The 18,646-nt window shown below is 44.7% G+C and overlaps 1 protein-coding gene across 3 annotated transcripts in view; it reads right to left on the minus strand.

The window, feature by feature from the left end:
- LOC121582061 (ral guanine nucleotide dissociation stimulator) overlaps positions 1-18,646 on the minus strand; it is a 67,733-nt gene that overhangs the window by 16,519 nt on the left and 32,568 nt on the right. The window lies entirely within an intron of this gene.

Below are 18,646 nucleotides of genomic sequence, written 5' to 3' on the forward strand. Positions count from 1 at the left end.
CAGTTTTAGAAGGAAGTGATTTTATTTGCCTCTGGTCTAGGCTATAACAACTTCCAGTGACAGACCACATCACAACGCCTTTGGTCTCTCTCCGTCTGTTGACTTGTTGCGCTAACACCCATATCACTCTGGCCAAACAATACTCACTCCACCATCCTGTGACCCACTTGTTCAATATGGGTTATTTTTCTATCAGAGTCCAACTCAATACCTCTCACAATTGAACTAGCCACTTAGTCTCGGGCCAAAAACTATTCTGGCACTCGACTCGATGTTATGCCACGAGCTGTTCCCTGTAGTTTTTGGTTCCTCAGCCAGCTGCTCGCCTCACCAGCACAGGGCACAGCACAGGGCACAGCACAGGGCACTGCACAGGGCACAGCACAGAGCATGGCCTTCTTATCGGATGGCATACAGGATGTGGATAAGGCCTGATAGCAGAAGCGGACGGACGTAAACAGAGTGAGGACTGAACAGCTGTGCTGTAGAGAATGGACATTCTGACTGCCTGCTGACACACTGGGTGATATTGTGACGATATATAAAAAGAGTTCAGTTGTTAAAGTAACTGCTATTGCTTTAGGCTTTTCAGCACTGAACTTGTTTCACTGAACTTGTTTAAAAAATGTTTGGAATTAAAAATAAATTGATGATTGCATTTATCGGAGGTTGCATTGATTGACTGTGCCTTTGTCTCTTTTCACAATGGACAGTTTTGATCACAATGTTGAAAGCCACTGCCAAGACTCTCTATTCAACTATCCAATTTCATTAAACCACGGATATGGGACACCCACGCAATCGGATGGGTCAACAGTCTGAAGTTGAAGGCAGACAGCCGGCGTTCCCTTTCTGGGTCGTGTTGAGGAAGTTTTGAGCCGGACTAAAACTTGTCTGGAAAATATTAGATTTCATAAAACATGTTGTATAAATATTTACCCAAACGTGAGCTTGTGCTGTGTTGCACATGCAGTATCAGTGTCAGCCAATGGGCTGATCTTAGAACAGATGTTATCCTGCTGTGGTGTCTACGACTATATAAACAGTCAGTCTCATGACTGATACGCTCGTTGAGCTATTATATGGGTCAGAATATACATACTTAACTCACATGCTAAAGCAAAGATGGGCAATCTTACCCTGTATGGAGCAGGCTTTTGTTCTAGCCAAGCAGTAATAATTCTACTAATAAACTAACCATAGTCTTCATTCAAGACTTTGATTGGGAGAATTTGATATGTTAAGGCCAGTTTATACTTGGTCTAACGACATGTCTGTAGACAATTAGAATGTGACAACGTCATTTAATTTATACTCCGGTGGAATGTCTGTAGACCATCGCTGCGACTGTCAGTTTTCTTGTCGCATAGACATGAAAAGTTTAAGTCTCTGCGATTGTCACAACATCCATTGTCGCGGTTACCGGACTGCCACAGCAACCAGACCAAATCCTCCTACAATTCTCTGATAGAACTAACTACTTTTATTTCATCACACTGTGGCAATATGTTATTTTCTGTAAGCTCGCCATTACCTTGCAAACAATAATGTTGATGTGGGTTTATTTTCCTGTGATAATGAATAAAATCTGGTCATGATTTGAACAGGCTAGCTAACTAGCTAGCAATGAACCAAAACTTTGTTTAGAAAATTGCTTTTAGTTGCCTGGCTTGCTGCTAGGTTGACATTTACCGAATACATTTTTTAACAAATGGGTTTATTGGTGTTAAAATATAGAAAGTATGCTATTTGGAGCACTGGGTTGCTGATTTCATGCAGAGGCTGTCGTTTTGTGTTGATACTTCTTCATAACGACAACGACAAGTTTGATGTCGGACGACAATAGAATCTTCATGATGTCGATACAACAAATGTTTACAGACATGTTGATAAACAGACTATACAAAGTATACTCAAATAATGATATACAGCACCATTGTAAAATGACTTCAAGAAAAAAGAGAGAGACAGCAAGAGAGGGAGAGAAATAGAGAGCGCCTCTTCCACATGAGGGGGATAAGAAGAAAACACAGAAGTGTTTGGCAGGGTGAGGGAATGTAATCGCTCAAGGACAGCGGAGACAGATACTTCATTGGTGTTGTTTTGCCTGCTTGCCTCCCTGGCCTGTCTGTCTATCTATTAGCCCTGTTGTCTGGTCCCAGCCCTGACCTGCCTGCCTGTCTGCCTGTCTGTCTGTCTGTCTGTCTGTCTGTCTGTCTGTCTGTCTTACTATCAGCCCTGTTGTCTGGCCCCGGCCCTGGCCTCCATGTCTGTCTATCTATCTGCCCTGTAGTCTGGTCCCGGCCCTGGCCTGTCTGGCTGTACTGGCATGTCACCCAACACACACCAGATAACCTTGACTCCACAGAGAGTTAGGGTTGTCAACTCCAGTGTGTGTGTGTGTGTGTGTGTGTGTGTGTGTGTGTGTGTGTGTGTGTCTGTGGTCTTGTTCTTCTAGCCTTGTGGGGACTTAAAATCCCTCAAAGGCCCCACAAGGATAGTAAAACAAGGAAAATTCCACCTCGTGGGGACATTTCCCATGTCCCCATGAGGACAAGGGCTATTTTAAGCTTAGGGGGTAGGGTTAGGTTTAGGGTGGAATTAATGTTAGTGTTAGAATCAGGTTTGAGGTTAGGTTTAGGTTTAGGGTTACGGTTAAGGTTAGGGAAAATAGGATTTTGAATGGAAATACATTTTAGGTCCCCATGAGGATAGAAGAAAAAAACGTGTGTGTGTGTGTGTGTGTGTGTGTGTGTGTGTGTGACAGAGAATGTTTGTGTGTTCTGAAAAGCAGCTATCTGCCTGCTATTAAACGTATTTCCTATTTTCTGTTGCTGGCTGTCCACACTCCACAGTAGATGAATCGTTCCATGTTGGCATGTTTACGGGGGTTCCTAAGTTCCAAATTCCAGTGTCTGCCCTTGGGGCGACAGTAGGGTCATAAAACATCCCTTGTCTCCATAACCACGTGGGTTAGCTGTTAGAGGTTATTACCCAGTGCTCTGTATTGGGCGGTATTATTATCCCCTCAACCCCAACCTCCTGTCTAACACACACACACACACACACACACACACACACACACACACACACACACACACACACACACACACACACACACACACACACACACACACACACACACACACACACACACCACACACACACACACCACACAGTACACACACACACACACCACACAGTACACACACACACACACACACACACACACACACACACACACACCACACAGTACACACACACACACACAGCAGTATCCCACTCAAACTACAGTATGACTGCAGGATATAACCATCAGGGGACTTTCCTAGCTCAGTAGACAGGTGTGTGTGTGTGTGTGTGTGTGTGTGTGTGTGTGTGTGTGTGTGTGTGTGTCTGAAGTACCTTACGTGCCTACAGTCAGTCAGATCTTCCCCTGACTGTGTGTGAGTACAGTATATGTGAGTGTGTGTATGTCAAGAGCTTCAACTGCTTTCAATATAGGATGTATGCAGTGAGGATATAGCTACAGCTGGTTACAGTTACATACAGATACATGTATGGTCTGTTTAGGATGTTGCTATGACAACAGAAGGGAGATCCTGCACATACACAGACACACACACACACGGGGACACACTCACACACGGACACACACTGCAGGCGATGAAAAGGCACATGAAGAACGGGTTGTCAATCAACAGGATCCAGTGGACCCTACAGTTAGCTTGGAATTGGCACCACAGACACACACATTTGCATACAGAACATTATTCACAATGACCAACTGACTTTCTTTAGTAACTATAGTAACTACAACAAAGTGACAACCCTGAAAGCGTTTGGATTACTTCGACATTATCCATCTCTTTTGTGTGGTTCCTCTCATTATTATAATTATTTACAGACAGAAATTCCACTGGCGCTCCACAGGCCGTCTCAGCCTGCCGCCATCGAGAGGGGTAGAGATAGGGGGTTTGACAGAGGATGAAAAGGAAAGAGGGCGGACCGAAAGGGAGAGAGAAAGGGAGAGAGAAAGGGAGAGAAAGAAAGGGAGAGGGAGAGGTAAGGGGGACAGGGACGTTAACTAAAGGGAATGAGGACTTTTGTGTGTGTGTGTGTGTGTGTGTGTGTGTGTGTGTGTGTGTGTGTGGTACTAAGACAAAGTTGTGCCGCTGTGAGAACATTATGGGGGTTATTGTGGCCTATTCCAGGAAGGTTTCACACACACACTTAGTCATAGACTTCCCAGGGGGGGTTACAAGTGGAGGCTTGAAGTTTAGGCACTTCTCTCTGCTCTGCGGGGACTAAAAAGAGGGGGATGAGATGGGAAGACGAGAAGACAGGACCTCACACACACACACTGCACACACACACTGCATACACACTGAATACACACTGCACACACACTGCACACACACTGCACACACACTGCACACACACTGCACACACACTCATGGCTCTAGTAATGAGAATAACTTATGTCTGTCTGCATTTGTCTACCTCATCTGACATACACATGGTGCAGCACTGCTAACTGGTGTGTGTGTGCGTGTGTGTGTGTGTGTGTGTCCTGTAATAGGACACACACACACAATTTTGTTGAGGTGCCAATACAAACCACTAATGTATGTTTTGTCGAGTTTTAGCCCATGATGCAATCCACCAAATGTAAATAACTAAATGCTGTTGGAGTATAACTGTATTAAGTTCCTGTAAGGAAGTGTTTCTATAAGGATACTATAAGGATTTTCCTTGTTGTTGCAAAGTTCCTGTAAGTCTAGAAAGCCAGACAGCTGTGTTTTGACCAACAAGCGCACTCCCTCCCTCTTTTCTCCTCTCCTTCTCTTCCCCTCCCTACTTATCTGTTCTCTCCCTCTGTAAGACACATCTGGAAATAGTCTCTCTCTCTGTCCACCTCTCTCTTTCTTTCTCTACCTCCCTCTCTCCGAAGTTTCTATTCACTCCAAGCTTGACCTGGTTCCTTTCCCTCAATGTAATCTGGAAGCATAACCACAATGGGGCTTGTGCACGTAACATGAACACTCATAGAACACACAAATATACACACACAACACACACACACAATGAGTGTAATCCTCACTAGTCTAAAATTGTTTGTGTGTGCGTGTGTGCAAATGTTTGTGTGTTTCTCAAGAGTGTGCATCAGCTCAAGTAGCCGTTTCCTACACACAGGCAACCTGGCACACATATTCCTGCACGTGCAGACCAAACAACACTGGAAAGAAAACCAGACAAAAACTTTCCAAACTATACAGAAAACATTTAGCAACAAATTTGACTGCACTGGTGGCCGAAAAGGCCATATGAATGCTATCATAACATTGTTATAAGTGTTTGTTTATTGAGAAACCTTTTGTTTATATATGTATTTATTTTAGAGCCACATACTCTGTCCTCTAGGGGTATGCCACAACACAGAATCAATGAATTAGCCCCAACTTTCCTATTCTGAATTAACTTAATATCTTGGGATGGTATAATTGACTCAACACTCCCAACAAAAACCAATATGAACATTTTTATTTGATTAATGAACCAGAAAACTATCAAGAGCTATATCTGAACATTTATCAAAGTTAGCTGGCTAACTTAATCCTAATTTAAAGCTGCTGAGTTTAGGGATGCATTTTGGGATGCCTCTTGCTAATATTGCTCTAACATTACTACACATACCACCAACCTACGAACAGATTGAACCAAAACCCAAACAAAGGGGTGTGTGTCGGGGACAGAACAGCCCTCCCTGCCAGAGAGAGTGATATCTCGGTGGCCAACAGTCACTCTCTACCCCCCTCCTCCCCCCCTTCTCGCGATCCCCGATGGCCCTTGAAGTGAAGCGATGATATCATGTGCCACTTAGATCTCCAGTCGGCCCGGGCCGATTGTTTATATCTTGCTTTCAGTCCCTCCACAGCTGCCACATTCAATCCCTCCTCCCTCCTTCTCTCTCTCCTTCTCTCCTTCTACTTCAGCCACGTCTCTCATGTTGACTTTCATGGTTGCTATAATTAAGCAGTAAGGCCCAAGGGGGTGTGGTATATGGCCAATATACCACGGCTAAGGGCTATTCTAATGCACGTCGCAACGCAATATACCACAAACACCCGAGGTGCCATATTGCTTAATTATAGCAACCATCAAACTGGTTACCAACGTAATTAGAGCAGTAAAAATACATGTTTTGTCATACCCATGGTATACGGTCTGATATACCATGGCTGTCAGCCAATCAGCATTCAGGGCTCGAACCACCCAGTTTATAATGTATAATATGTGGCTATAATAAGGACACTCCTTCTCCTATCTATCCATGTACATGTAGCATGTACAGTATGGGTGGGCAAAGTATCATTCATGTAATCAATTATTGGTTTTAGAGTAGGCTACAGAGGATAGGTGGAGGAGAAGGCCAGAGAGAGAGTAAGGAGAGAGATAGAGAGGGGAAGTTATTTGGCTAATGCCGGTGGCGTCTGCTGTGACAATCTCTAAAGTGGTCTGAACTCCCGTGAGGACACTAGTCTCATAGCTTTAACGTCCCCCTCCTGTCCTCCCTCAGGAGCCAGTCAGTCAGTCACCGATCCCCGGCAGGCTCCATGTGCATACTCTCTGGTCCCACTCCGTCACAACCACAGACGTCCCACTACCCTCTCTGGGCTGGCCCCAGGGACAGGGACAACAATATGGGGCCGAGGGGAGAGAGAGGAGGCCCGCCTGGTGCACCAGCTGAGCAGCTGGATCAGTTTCACCATGCAGTGTTATGGGTTGATTTAGCTTTCTAATGCACACACACACACACACACACCAACACACACAAAGACACACATATATCCAAATTAGCCACACACATGCACATCCTTGTGTATCCTTTTGAAACTAAAGAACATTGAATCCCATTTCCTTTTGTCCTTCAATAATATTAAGCTTTCTGTCCTGTACTGAATGACTTCTCCTAACCCAATTATATATATTATAAACTGTTATTTTGTGAGGGAACATACTGAGCCCCTGTGTCCTGTACTACGGTAACAAACGGTCACAGGGTTGAACTTTCTTTTCATTTTCCATCTCACACACTAGCCCTTCATCTCCTATGGAAATGATTACTTTCAGATTAAATAAATGTGTGCTTTGGTCCGGAGTTGGAGTAGGATATTTGGCCTGGTCTGTTCTGGCACGTTGCTGCTGGTTTTAACAGAGCAGTGAGAGTCAGCAAATGAAACATCAGGCGGACACGGGGGGTGGGGCGGTGAAAGAGGACTGAGCAAAGCAAAAACTGATCTAATTCAGTCTGTTATGACAACTCTTGTTTTGTCCTCACTTACAGTGGGGAGAACAAGTATTTGATACACTGACGATTTTGCAGGTTTTCCTACTTACAAAGCATGTAGAGGTCTGTAATATTTATCATAGGTACACTTCAACTGTGAGAGACGGAATCTAAAACAAAAATCCAGAAAATCACATTCTATGATTTTTAAGTAATTAATTTGCATTTTATTGCATGACATAAGTATTTGATCACCTACCAACCAATAAGAATTCCGGCTCTCACAGACCTGTTAGTTTTTCTTTAAGAAACCCTCCTGTTCTCCACTCATTACCTGTATTAACTGCACCTGTTTGAACTCGTTACCTGTATAAAAGACACCTGTCCACACACTCAATCAAACAGACTCTAACCTCTCCACAATGGCCAAGACCAGAGAGCTGTTTAAGGACATCAGGGATAAAATTGTAGACCTGCACAAGGCTGGGATGGGCTACAGGACAATAGGCAAGCAGCTTGGTGAGAAGGCAACAACTGTTGGCGCAATTATTAGAAAATGGAAGAAGTTCAAGATGACGGTCAATCACTCTCGGTCTGGGGCTCCATGCAAGATCTCACCTCGTGGGGCATCAATGATCATGAGGAAGGTGAGGGATCAGCCCAGAACTACACGGCAGGACCTGGTCAATGACCTGAAGAGAGCTGGGACCACAGTCTCAAAGAAAACCATTAGTAACACACTACGCCGTCATGGATTAAAATCCTGCAGCGCATGCAAGGTCCCCCTGCTCAAGCCAGCGCATGTCCAGGCCCGTCTGAAGTTTGCCAATGACCATCTGGATGATCCAGAGGAGGAATGGGAGAAGGTCATGTGGTCTGATGAGACAAAAATAGAGCTTTTTGGTCTAAAATCCACTCGCCATGTTTGGAGGAAGAAGAAGGATGAGTACAACCCCAAGAACACCATCCCAACCATGAAGCATGGAGGTGGAAACATCATTCTTTGGGGATGCTTTTCTGCAAAGGGGACAGGACGACTGCACCGTATTGAGGGGAGGATGGATGGGGCCATGTATCGCGAGATCTTGGCCAACAACCTCCTTCCCTCAGTAAGAGCATTGAAGATGGGTCGTGGCTCGGTCTTCCAGCATGACAACGACTCGAAACACACAGCCAGGGCAACTAAGGAGTGGCTCCGTAAGAAGCATCTCAAGGTCCTGGAGTGGCCTAGCCAGTCTCCAGACCTGAACCCAATAGAAAATCTTAGGAGGGATCTGAAAGTCCGTATTGCCCAGCGACAGCCCCGAAACCTGAAGGATCTGGAGAAGGTATGGAGGAGTGTGCCAAAATCCCTGCTGCAGTGTGTGCAAACCTGGTCAAGACCGACAGGAAACGTATGATCTCTGTAATTGCAAACAAAGGTTCCTGTACCAAATATTAAGTTCTGCTTTTCTGATGTATCAAATACTTATGTCATGCAATAAAATGCAAATTAATTACTTAAAAATCATACAATGTGATTTTCTGGATTTTTGTTTTAGATTCCGTCTCTCACAGATGAAGTGTACCTATGATAAAAATTACAGACCTCTACATGCTTTGTAAGTAGGAAAACCTGCAAAATCGGCAGTGTATCAAATACTTGTTCTCCCCACTGTATGTCTTGTTGTGGGCAAGTGTTGGCTACTTAAAATGATTTGGAACGCAATACTCCAAATCAATACTTCAGCAATGTACAATAAATGAAAGAGAGTGTTTGTGTCCATATGCTTACAGAGCCCTGAAAAGTTGGGCTCTCTGAAAATGTCCTCACTGTATTTATTTCACCCAAAAGGAAGGCACCATCAGTCTTCTTAGCGGTGGGAGTTAGGATTGAAAGGATTGATACTGTCAATCTGTAGCTGACCAAAGGAGCGAGTCTGTCTGCAAGACACCCACGCAAAAACAATTTATTAGCCCAGCATTAGCATGGAGGAGTAATGCTATCACCAGAAGTGAACTCCCTTTAAAACAGAACAGAGTGGCCACTGGATATCTAACCGGAGCAAGCCCAAGGCTGGGTCTTTGTGTTTCACCATCCTTTGTTTGGTGTCGGTGAAGAAGGTCAAGTTCTTTCATTGCTGTGGCTATGACTGGGAAGGTGTAAGATAATAGGATAATACTGGTGACAACACTGTGTGCTGCTAGCCTGCATCTTCCGTTTTGGGTCACACACACATTCCTGTGTGCAGGAATCTGTAAGAATAACACTGTCACGCTTTACTTTGACAACATGAAGGAAAGGAATGAGGACTGGAAGCAACTGAGGGGGAAAAGGGGTACCACAAAGTTGAATTTTGAGACCAATCTTTATTAACATTTTCATATTGCTAGCAAATCTTTCGTCCCTGTTCCGTAAATTCCCCCAGACTTAAGTCATCTTTTTCCGTCTGATAATCAGATCGAGCGTAACGTAAACTTGTTTTCGAAATGATTCTATTTTCTCAGCGGCTGTATATCAACACCTAGCACTGGCTGCCAGAGCTCTGCGGGGGTGGACGTCTAAAAGGACAACAGGGAGATAAAGAGCGAGGCCTGATGGGGTCCAGATGTGCAGCTGTAGTACTGTACTGCTCCAGCCCCGGTCTGCCTTTAGAGAGCACTGTCACCACAATATGGCCTCCATTCACATCCCTCTGCTATTCTGCCCTCTATCAACCCTGCTCTCTCATCTGCTTTCCTCTATAGCAGCTCTCCCGTTCACTCCTTTTCACTGCCCTAAATCAATCCCCCCTCTCTCTCGCTTTCTCTCTTTCAACTCTAAATCACTGTCCCTTCTATTGTTCCACCCTTTTAGTCATCCTCTGCTGTTCAGTGTTCTCTCAATCGATAATACAACAATGACGTGACGACAACAAAAGGAGCTCTGTTTCTATCAAACTCCGTGCCGGGCAGACCCTGCTTTGGTTTGTCATGGCTGAACTCTTGGCTTCTGATCGGAGAGAATTCAACAATGAATACACACAAAACCAAAACTACCAGCCAAAACCAGAGATGAGCCGGCCATTTTGCAACAGAGGAAGATAGGGAGGAAGAAAAACAGAAGCATTGGAGAAATGTTTGGCAAAAATGAAAGACAACCCTCTCTGTTCTCTTTCCTTTATGTGACGTAGAAAAATATGTAATGCTGTCAACGTGTGTTGTGATCTGCAATCCATTAACACACTGATCCTATGACCTAAGGATAAGGTAACAACTACATTCAGCTGTTTGGGTCCTTATCTATAGACATGTCCTATAGAACATACTAGAACAAGCTTAACAACAGTGGTATTTTTCTAATCTTCAAGAGCTAATGCAGGAGCTTCAAACTGAAAAGATCAAAACAAGACAGAAATGACAACAAGCTGACCTGACCATAAGAAAATGCTATGTCATTCTATAACAAAAGCAGAACCTTGAAAGCCATTCAAAAACTATTTTAATCTTTCTGAAACTAAATCCTGAATTACTTTGAGGTATTCAAAACCTTTTTCAACTATTCTAACCCGACAGCAGAGTAATCTCATCCTGTGTCTTGTTTTGAACAGTTAAATTCGGCTCACGCATTCCCTGAGCCTGTTTAACGATCTGGACTCTTTGGCGTCTAATAGCGTAAATACGTTTCACTTTAGTGCTTTGACCTAGAAGAACATCACGTTATTGTTTATGGCCAGAAGATAACAAATCATTAAGAAGTAGTGCTGGATGCATGACATCATCAACTGCAGATGAGTGGAATTGATCTGATAGCCTTCGCTGGAAGCATCTTTAATTGAATTTCATAGTAGAAGGTTAAAGGAAGGGCAGAGAGAGGGAGGGAGATGGAGAATGAAGGAAGAAAATGGATGAAAAGAGAGGAAGGAGAGAGTAAGAAAGGCATTGATCACGAATGTTGGTAGAACGAAACTGACACGTGGAGACAGTGTGTTTACAGGATGTTGGGGAAGCCTCTCTCAAACCCAGACCGGCTCAATATCCTATGATTACACAACCACCTACACACTATCAGATGGGAGAAGGCAGGTATTGGGTTTCCAGGAATCACTGAATACTGACAGTTGAGGATCACTACATCTCCAGAGGTATCAAAGCCTGAATTTTAACACCATCTGCTTTTATGGTCTCAGGACAGGCATGGAGAGTGAGTGTGCAGGTAGCTTGGTGGGCCAGTAACCGAAATGTCGTTGGTTCAAATGTCCGAGCCGACTAGGTGAAAAATCTGTCAATGTGCCCTTGAGCAAGGCACTTAACTTAATTGCTCGTTAGTCGCATCTGCTAAATGACTAAAATGTATCTTGAGCTAAACCCAATGACAAAGTGGTGTAAGACTGAGGACGAATTGGGTATGAGAGGCCTGTCTTTTAAAATGGAAGAGAAGAGGGAACCTGACAGAAGTCAGTCATTAGCTAATCACAATGAGGGTATTAGGACTGTGGTAGGAAGGGAGGCCCTTCACTTTCAATGCAGGTTACAGAGAGGATTTATATGTCTAGTGAAAAGGCAGAATAGGGTCTATAAAGTGAGTGTTGAGAGACATTCAATATGACAGAAATGCCATAATGTAACATTCTCTGCTTTTTAGAGGACCAAAGAAAACATAAAACAGGCATGCGTCAAACAAACCGTTCTTTGAAAATGTCTGCTCTATTTTACAGAAATTAGATGAACAGCCTGCAATTCTTGCCTCAAACTCACTGTCAATTTGCAGACGAAAACAAAATATAATACTAACATGAAATGCAGTGGAGTGAGAAGACCGATTAGCCTTAATCAACTAACAGGATTAAGAGTTGGAGAGATGAAGACAGCGCTCTCTCCAGGCTCGTGACCAGCATTGGCGATACACGCATGCAGATTCCCAAAATGCCAAGCTGACAATGTGTCACTCCGTGCTTTGATCAACAGGACCCATGAGACAAACGGCACGCTTGTTCGATAGCCTCGTGTCATCCTCTGCATTTAGAGGAAGATATACAGTAGATTTATATACTGTCAGTTTAGTATTTCAGAAACAGGGACTCAGCCATGGCTAAAATCATTTCATAGGCCTATTGACTACTGATGGTTATAGAGACATCAAGGGCTAAAGACTACCGCATGCTTCAGTGTGCTCGCATACTCCCTTAAAACACCTTCGCTTGAAAAACAAGAAAAAGTGGCGATAGTGCTGTTTGTCCATCTTGAGACACTGTAGCCAGTATACATTTTTACATTTACATTTTAGTCATTTAGCAGACGCTCCTATTCAGAGCGACTTACAGTTAGTGAGTGCATACATTTTTTTTCTTCTCCATACTGGTCCCCCGTGGGAAACGAACCTACAACCCTGGCGTTGAAAACGCCATGCTCTACCAACTGAGCTACACGGGACACTTCCTAAAAATAGTCAGAATTAGATAACTCAAGAAATCTGTCAATCATTTTTTGTGTTTTGCCGAGGAGATCTTAGTCGCGCAATTTTACATCTAACTAAGATGTTTGGTGCAGTATTTCTCAATGAAATAATGTGAATGAAAACGAGTAATCTATCGTTGAATGACAACAAACACATTTCATTGAAGAAACCCTACTGTTGATCAATGACCGATTAAGGGGCGTAGACTTCGGCTCTGAACTTCGGCTTGCCTCGAGAAAATTTTTTGTGTGCACGTACAGTAGAAAAAACCCTTGCCGAAGACCCAAACAAACAAAAACATCACAAAATGTCGTCATAATATATGCATTAACTGTTCCGAACTGTTTCGGATGGGAAGCATGCGGACGCCTTAACAGACCTCTGCTATGTGTGATACAGTTAACACGTTTTTTCCGTTTACGAAATAATGGTATACAGTAATCACCTGAGAGACATGGATGTTGTTGTATGTATAGCGCTGGATGCGCGTTAATACTTCCTTTTCCATGCACTACTAAAATGTACTTGATAGGCCAAGGCAAACAATTTCTACACTCTATAGTCTAGGACTATATCTCTTGCAGACTGAGAAGTACTGAAAAGTAGGTTGAACAGATAAATTGCTCAAATAGAGTGACTGGCTGGTCACTTCTTTTTCCTTCTCGATTGGGTCTATTTATGTTTATTGGAGGGAAAGTTGGCCGTGGAAAGAATGTGTCAGCCGGCTGAGACCGCGGCATACGTCCCGCTGTGTCCATGGTGGAAAATGCTGGAGGAAAATTCATTTTTACCGTGAAGATCTCTATGGTCTGTAATAATATTATTATACTATCATTATTCTATAATGGAAACTACAATCAAATCCAATCTGCTTAAGCAATGTGTATTCAGTATCTTTGTTTACAACTGTCTGCAGTGCACACACACCTGTCTTATTCTTGAACAGTTCTGAAATGCTTGCAAAGGGAGTCCATGTGGAATCTAGAGTAGCCTACTCAAAACCATTCTGTGAGTTTATTGGAAAACAACCTTATGTTCATATCTACTGCACACTACTGCATATCTACAGATGTAGGACCCTAATTTGATCACTCTTTTGTTGCTGAGAATTTTCCTGGGCCGCAGGAAATGCAGATGAGCTTTGTGATTTACTGAAAACCTGCACTAACACACGGTTATGCATTCCACTTTTCATGTAGCCTCATTTTGACCAGCTAATAGCCTAACCACCGATCAAGCAACATTATGGACTAAACGTTCAAATCCTGTTGCTGCAGGATTATTTTGCTGCAACAAGAGGTCCAGTTAAGATCCTACATCTGTACTACTGACTAAATACTGTAATCAAGGTTCAATTGAATTCAGCCCCAACTAAGCTTGTCCCTATCATTCAGGTAATATTCAGTCCAAACTACTACACTTCCCTTCCTAATGCGCAGACGACTTCAAGCAGAGCGGTCACTTTCTATTCTCCTCTTTGACCAAGTTTTGCTGGTGATTTAGGGCCATAAGATATGGCTACAGAGTATGTCAGTGAACACGATACGCCCCATTTCCTTCTGCCAGCACACTATAACTACAGTGAGGGAAAAAAGTATTTGATCCCCTGCTGATTTTGTACGTTTGCCCACTGACAAAGAAATGATCAGTCTATAAATGTAATGGTAGGTTTATTTGAACAGTAAGAGACAGAATAACAACAACAAAATCAAGAAAACACATGTAAAAAATGTTATAAATTGATTTGCATTTTAATGAGGGAAATAAGTATTTGACCCCCTCTCAATCAGAAAGATTTCTGGCTCCCAGGTGTCTTTTATACAGGTAACGAGCTGAGATGAGGAGCACACTCTTAAAGGGAGTGCTCCTAATCTCAGTTTGTTACCTGTATAAAAGACACCTGTCCACAGAAGCAATCAATCAATCAGATTCCAAACTCTCCACCATGGCCAAGACCAAAGAGCTCTCCAAGGATATCAGGGACAAGATTGTAGACCTACACAAGGCTGGAATGGGCTACAAGACCATCGCCAAGCAGCTTGGTGAGAAGGTGACAACAGTTGGTGCGATTATTCGCAAATGGAAGAAACACAAAATAACTGTCAATCTCCCTCGGCCTGGGGCTCCATGCAAGATCTCACCTCGTGGAGTTGCAATGATCATGAGAACGGTGAGGAATCAGCCCAGAACTACACGGGAGGATCTTGTCAATGATCTCAAGGCAGCTGGGACCATAGTCACCAAGAAAACAATTGGTAACACACTACGCCGTGAAGGACTGAAATCCTGCAGCGCCCGCAAGGTCCCCCTGCTCAACATTTACATTACATTTTAGTCATTTAGCAGACGCTCTTATCCAGAGCGACTTACAGTTAGTGAATACATATTTTTTTTATACTGGCCGCCCGTGGGAAACGACCCCACAACCCTGGCGTTACAAACGCCATGCTCTATCAACTGAGCTACATCCCTGCCGTCCATTCCCTCCCCTACCCTGGACGACGCTGGGCCAATTGTGCGCCGCCCATGAGTCTCCCGGTCGCGGCCGGCTGCGACAGAGCCTGGATACGAACCAGGATCTCTAGTGGCACAGTTAGCACTGCGATGCAGTGCCTTAGACCACTGCGCCACTCAGGAGACAAGAAAGCACATATACAGGGCCATCTGAAGTTGACCAATGAACATCTGAATGATTCAGAGGAGAACTGGCTGAAAGTGTTGTGGTCAGATGAGACCAAAATCGAGCTCTTTGGCATCAACTCAACTCGCCGTGTTTGGAGGAGGAGGAATGCTGCCTATGACCCCAAGAACACCATCCCCACCGTCAAACATGGAGGTGGAAACATTATGCTTTGGGGGTGTTTTTCTGCTAAGGGGACAGGACAACTTCACCGCATCAAAGGGACGATGGACGGGGCCATGTACCGTCAAATCTTGGGTGAGAACCTCCTTCCCTCAGCCAGGGCATTGAAAATGGGTCGTGGATGGGTATTCCAGCATGACAATGACCTAAAACACACGGCCAAGGCAACAAAGGAGTGGCTCAAGAAGAAGCACATTAAGGTCCTGGAGTGGCCTAGCCAGTCTCCAGACCTTAATCCCATAGAAAATCTGTGGAGGGAGCTGAAGGTTTGAGTTGCCAAACGTCGGCCTCGAAACCTTAATGACTTGGAGAAGATCTGCAAAGAGGAGTGGAACAAAATCCCTCCTGAGATGTGTGCAAACCTGGTGGCCAACTACAAGAAACGTCTGAGCTCTGTGATTGCCAACAAGGGTTTTGCCACCAAGTACTAAGTCATGTCAGTGGGCAAACGTACAAAATCAGCAGGGGATCAAATACTTTTTTCCCTCACTGTATGTGTCTGGCACGAAATGGACACCAGTTGCTCTGACTCAAGCTTCCTCTGATTTTGTACAGTACAGTGTTGGTGGAGGAAGCAGAGTTGTTGCTCAATGAAACAGCAGATGTGAAATTCAGCTGAGGCCATTATTTTCCCAAAGGACAAGCAGCAGTGTTGAGTTTGCCAGTTAGCCAACCCCCCCCCCCCCAGTCATTTAACAGGCATTATTTCCCCCACAGACGCTTACAGTTAAAACATTTTGCAGTATGAGACTACATCAATTAAATTAGCTTCTCCCCAACCCATCCAGTTTTTTCTCTGGTTATTTTACTTAATTGGTTATAATAGGGGAAGAGTGTGGGGTTGGACACCACACTTAACAGAGTCTATGGTCAGCTGCTCAGAGTAGAAAGGGTCAGATGTCTCCAGTGACTCAACCTCCTCTTGGTCACTCTCCTGTACTGGGGTTGGACACCAGAGAGGCTGTGGGTTGGACGCAGTCTGACGTGGGGTTGGACACCAGAGAGGCTGTGGGTTGGAGGCAGTCTGACGTGGGGTTGGACACCAGAGAGGCTGTGGGTTGGAGGCAGTCTGACGTGGGGTTGGACACCAGAGAGGCTGTGGGTTGGACGCAGTCTGACGTGGGGTTGGACACCAGAGAGGCTGTGGGTTGGACGCAGTCTGATGTGGGGTTGGACACCAGAGAGGCTGTGGGTTGGAGGCAGTCTGACGTGGGGTTGGACACCAGAGAGGCTGTGGGTTGGAGGCAGTCTGACGTGGGGTTGGACACCAGAGAGGCTGTGGGTTGGAGGCAGTCTGACGTGGGGTTGGACACCAGAGAGGCTGTGGGTTGGAGGCAGTCTGACGTGGGGTTGGACACCAGAGAGGCTGTGGGTTGGAGGCAGTCTGACGTGGGGGTTGGACACCAGAGAGGCTGTGGGTTGGAGGCAGTCTGACGTGGGGTTGGACACCAGAGAGGCTGTAGGTTGGAGGCAGTCTGACGTGGGGTTGGACACCAGAGAGGCTGTGGGTTGGAGGCAGTCTGACGTGGGGTTGGACACCAGAGAGGCTGTGGGTTGGAGGCAGTCTGATGTGGGGTTGGACACCAGAGAGGCTGTGGGTTGGAGGCAGTCTGACGTGGGGTTGGACACCAGAGAGGCTGTGGGTTGGAGGCAGTCTGACGTGGGGTTGGACACCAGAGAGGCTGTGGGTTGGAGGCAGTCTGACGTGGGGTTGGACACCAGAGAGGCTGTGGGTTGGAGGCAGTCTGACGTGGGGTTGGACACCAGAGAGGCTGTGGGTTGGAGGCAGTCTGACGTGGGGTTGGACACCAGAGAGGCTGTGGGTTGGAGGCAGTCTGACGTGGGGTTGGACACCAGAGAGGCTGTGGGTTGGAGGCAGTCTGACGTGGGGTTGGACACCAGAGAGGCTGTGGGTTGGAGGCAGTCTGACGTGGGGTTGGACACCAGAGAGGCTGTGGGTTGGAGGCAGTCTGACGTGGGGTTGGACACCAGAGAGGCTGTGGGTTGGAGGCAGTCTGACGTGGGGTTGGACACCAGAGAGGCTGTGGGTTGGAGGCAGTCTGACGTGTCTGAGCTTTAGAAAACCCCTGATCGTATTGCCGCCTTGGAGCCAGAAGAGAGAATTAGAAAGCTGTAATGACTCACACACACAGCTGTCGGCAGAGTGCATTCACACCCACAACTCTTCCCCTACGAGGTCCGAAGCCTGTTGGTTTTCTGTTCTACCTGATAATTAATTGCACTCACCTTGTGTCCCAGATTTAAATCAGTCCCTGATTGGAGGGGAATAATTAAAAAATGCAGTGGAACTGGCTTTGAGGCCCAGAGTTGAGTTTGAGGGACATAGCTTATGACCTATGACATCGCCAGTGAGGCAGTGTGTTATTTGGAAAGTAGAACCACACTGCTTGGACAGCAGTCAACACTGTGACCCATTGAAATCCAATTGAATCGATTACTGTGGCTGGTTCACTGGCTCCGTTTTAAAAGCTGTCTCGTACCATTTGGGGGGAAAACAACTAGTGACTGGTGTTGTGTCTGTTTCCATACAACAATAGTGTTTTTAAAACATTATTCAAAACAAATTGATGATAAACTAATCTCACCATGTCCTCTAAAGGGGTTTCATGGATGATTATTTATGACTGTTATTCATTTCATTTAATAAGCATAGCATAGACTTGTTGAGCTTAAAAAATATATATATAACAGTGATTATAACGGTTTTCTTGTTCAGTGTCTATGCATTGTGGACCATCATATAGTTTTAACAAATTACTTGTACTAAAAACTAATTAGGGTATTTATGTTGTTTGAAGGGCTCACTTGCAAAACAGAGGAGTCTCAATGTTGACTCCCTGTATAAATATAAATACAAAATAAAATAAAAACGGCCTATATTATGAAATAATAAACAGTTTGTTTGTTTCTTCATCAATAAAACATATAGATTTCACAACGTTTGTTTAACCTTTTTGGAAATAAACGGGCTACTCAAACTATGTAGATGCATTTCAAAAGGATGTCGATTACAACTATAGCCTACTAATGGACATGCGCACTTAAATGTATTGGA

The sequence above is a fragment of the Coregonus clupeaformis genome, chromosome 15, assembly GCF_020615455.1.
Source record: "Coregonus clupeaformis isolate EN_2021a chromosome 15, ASM2061545v1, whole genome shotgun sequence".
Lineage (NCBI taxonomy): Eukaryota > Metazoa > Chordata > Actinopteri > Salmoniformes > Salmonidae > Coregonus > Coregonus clupeaformis.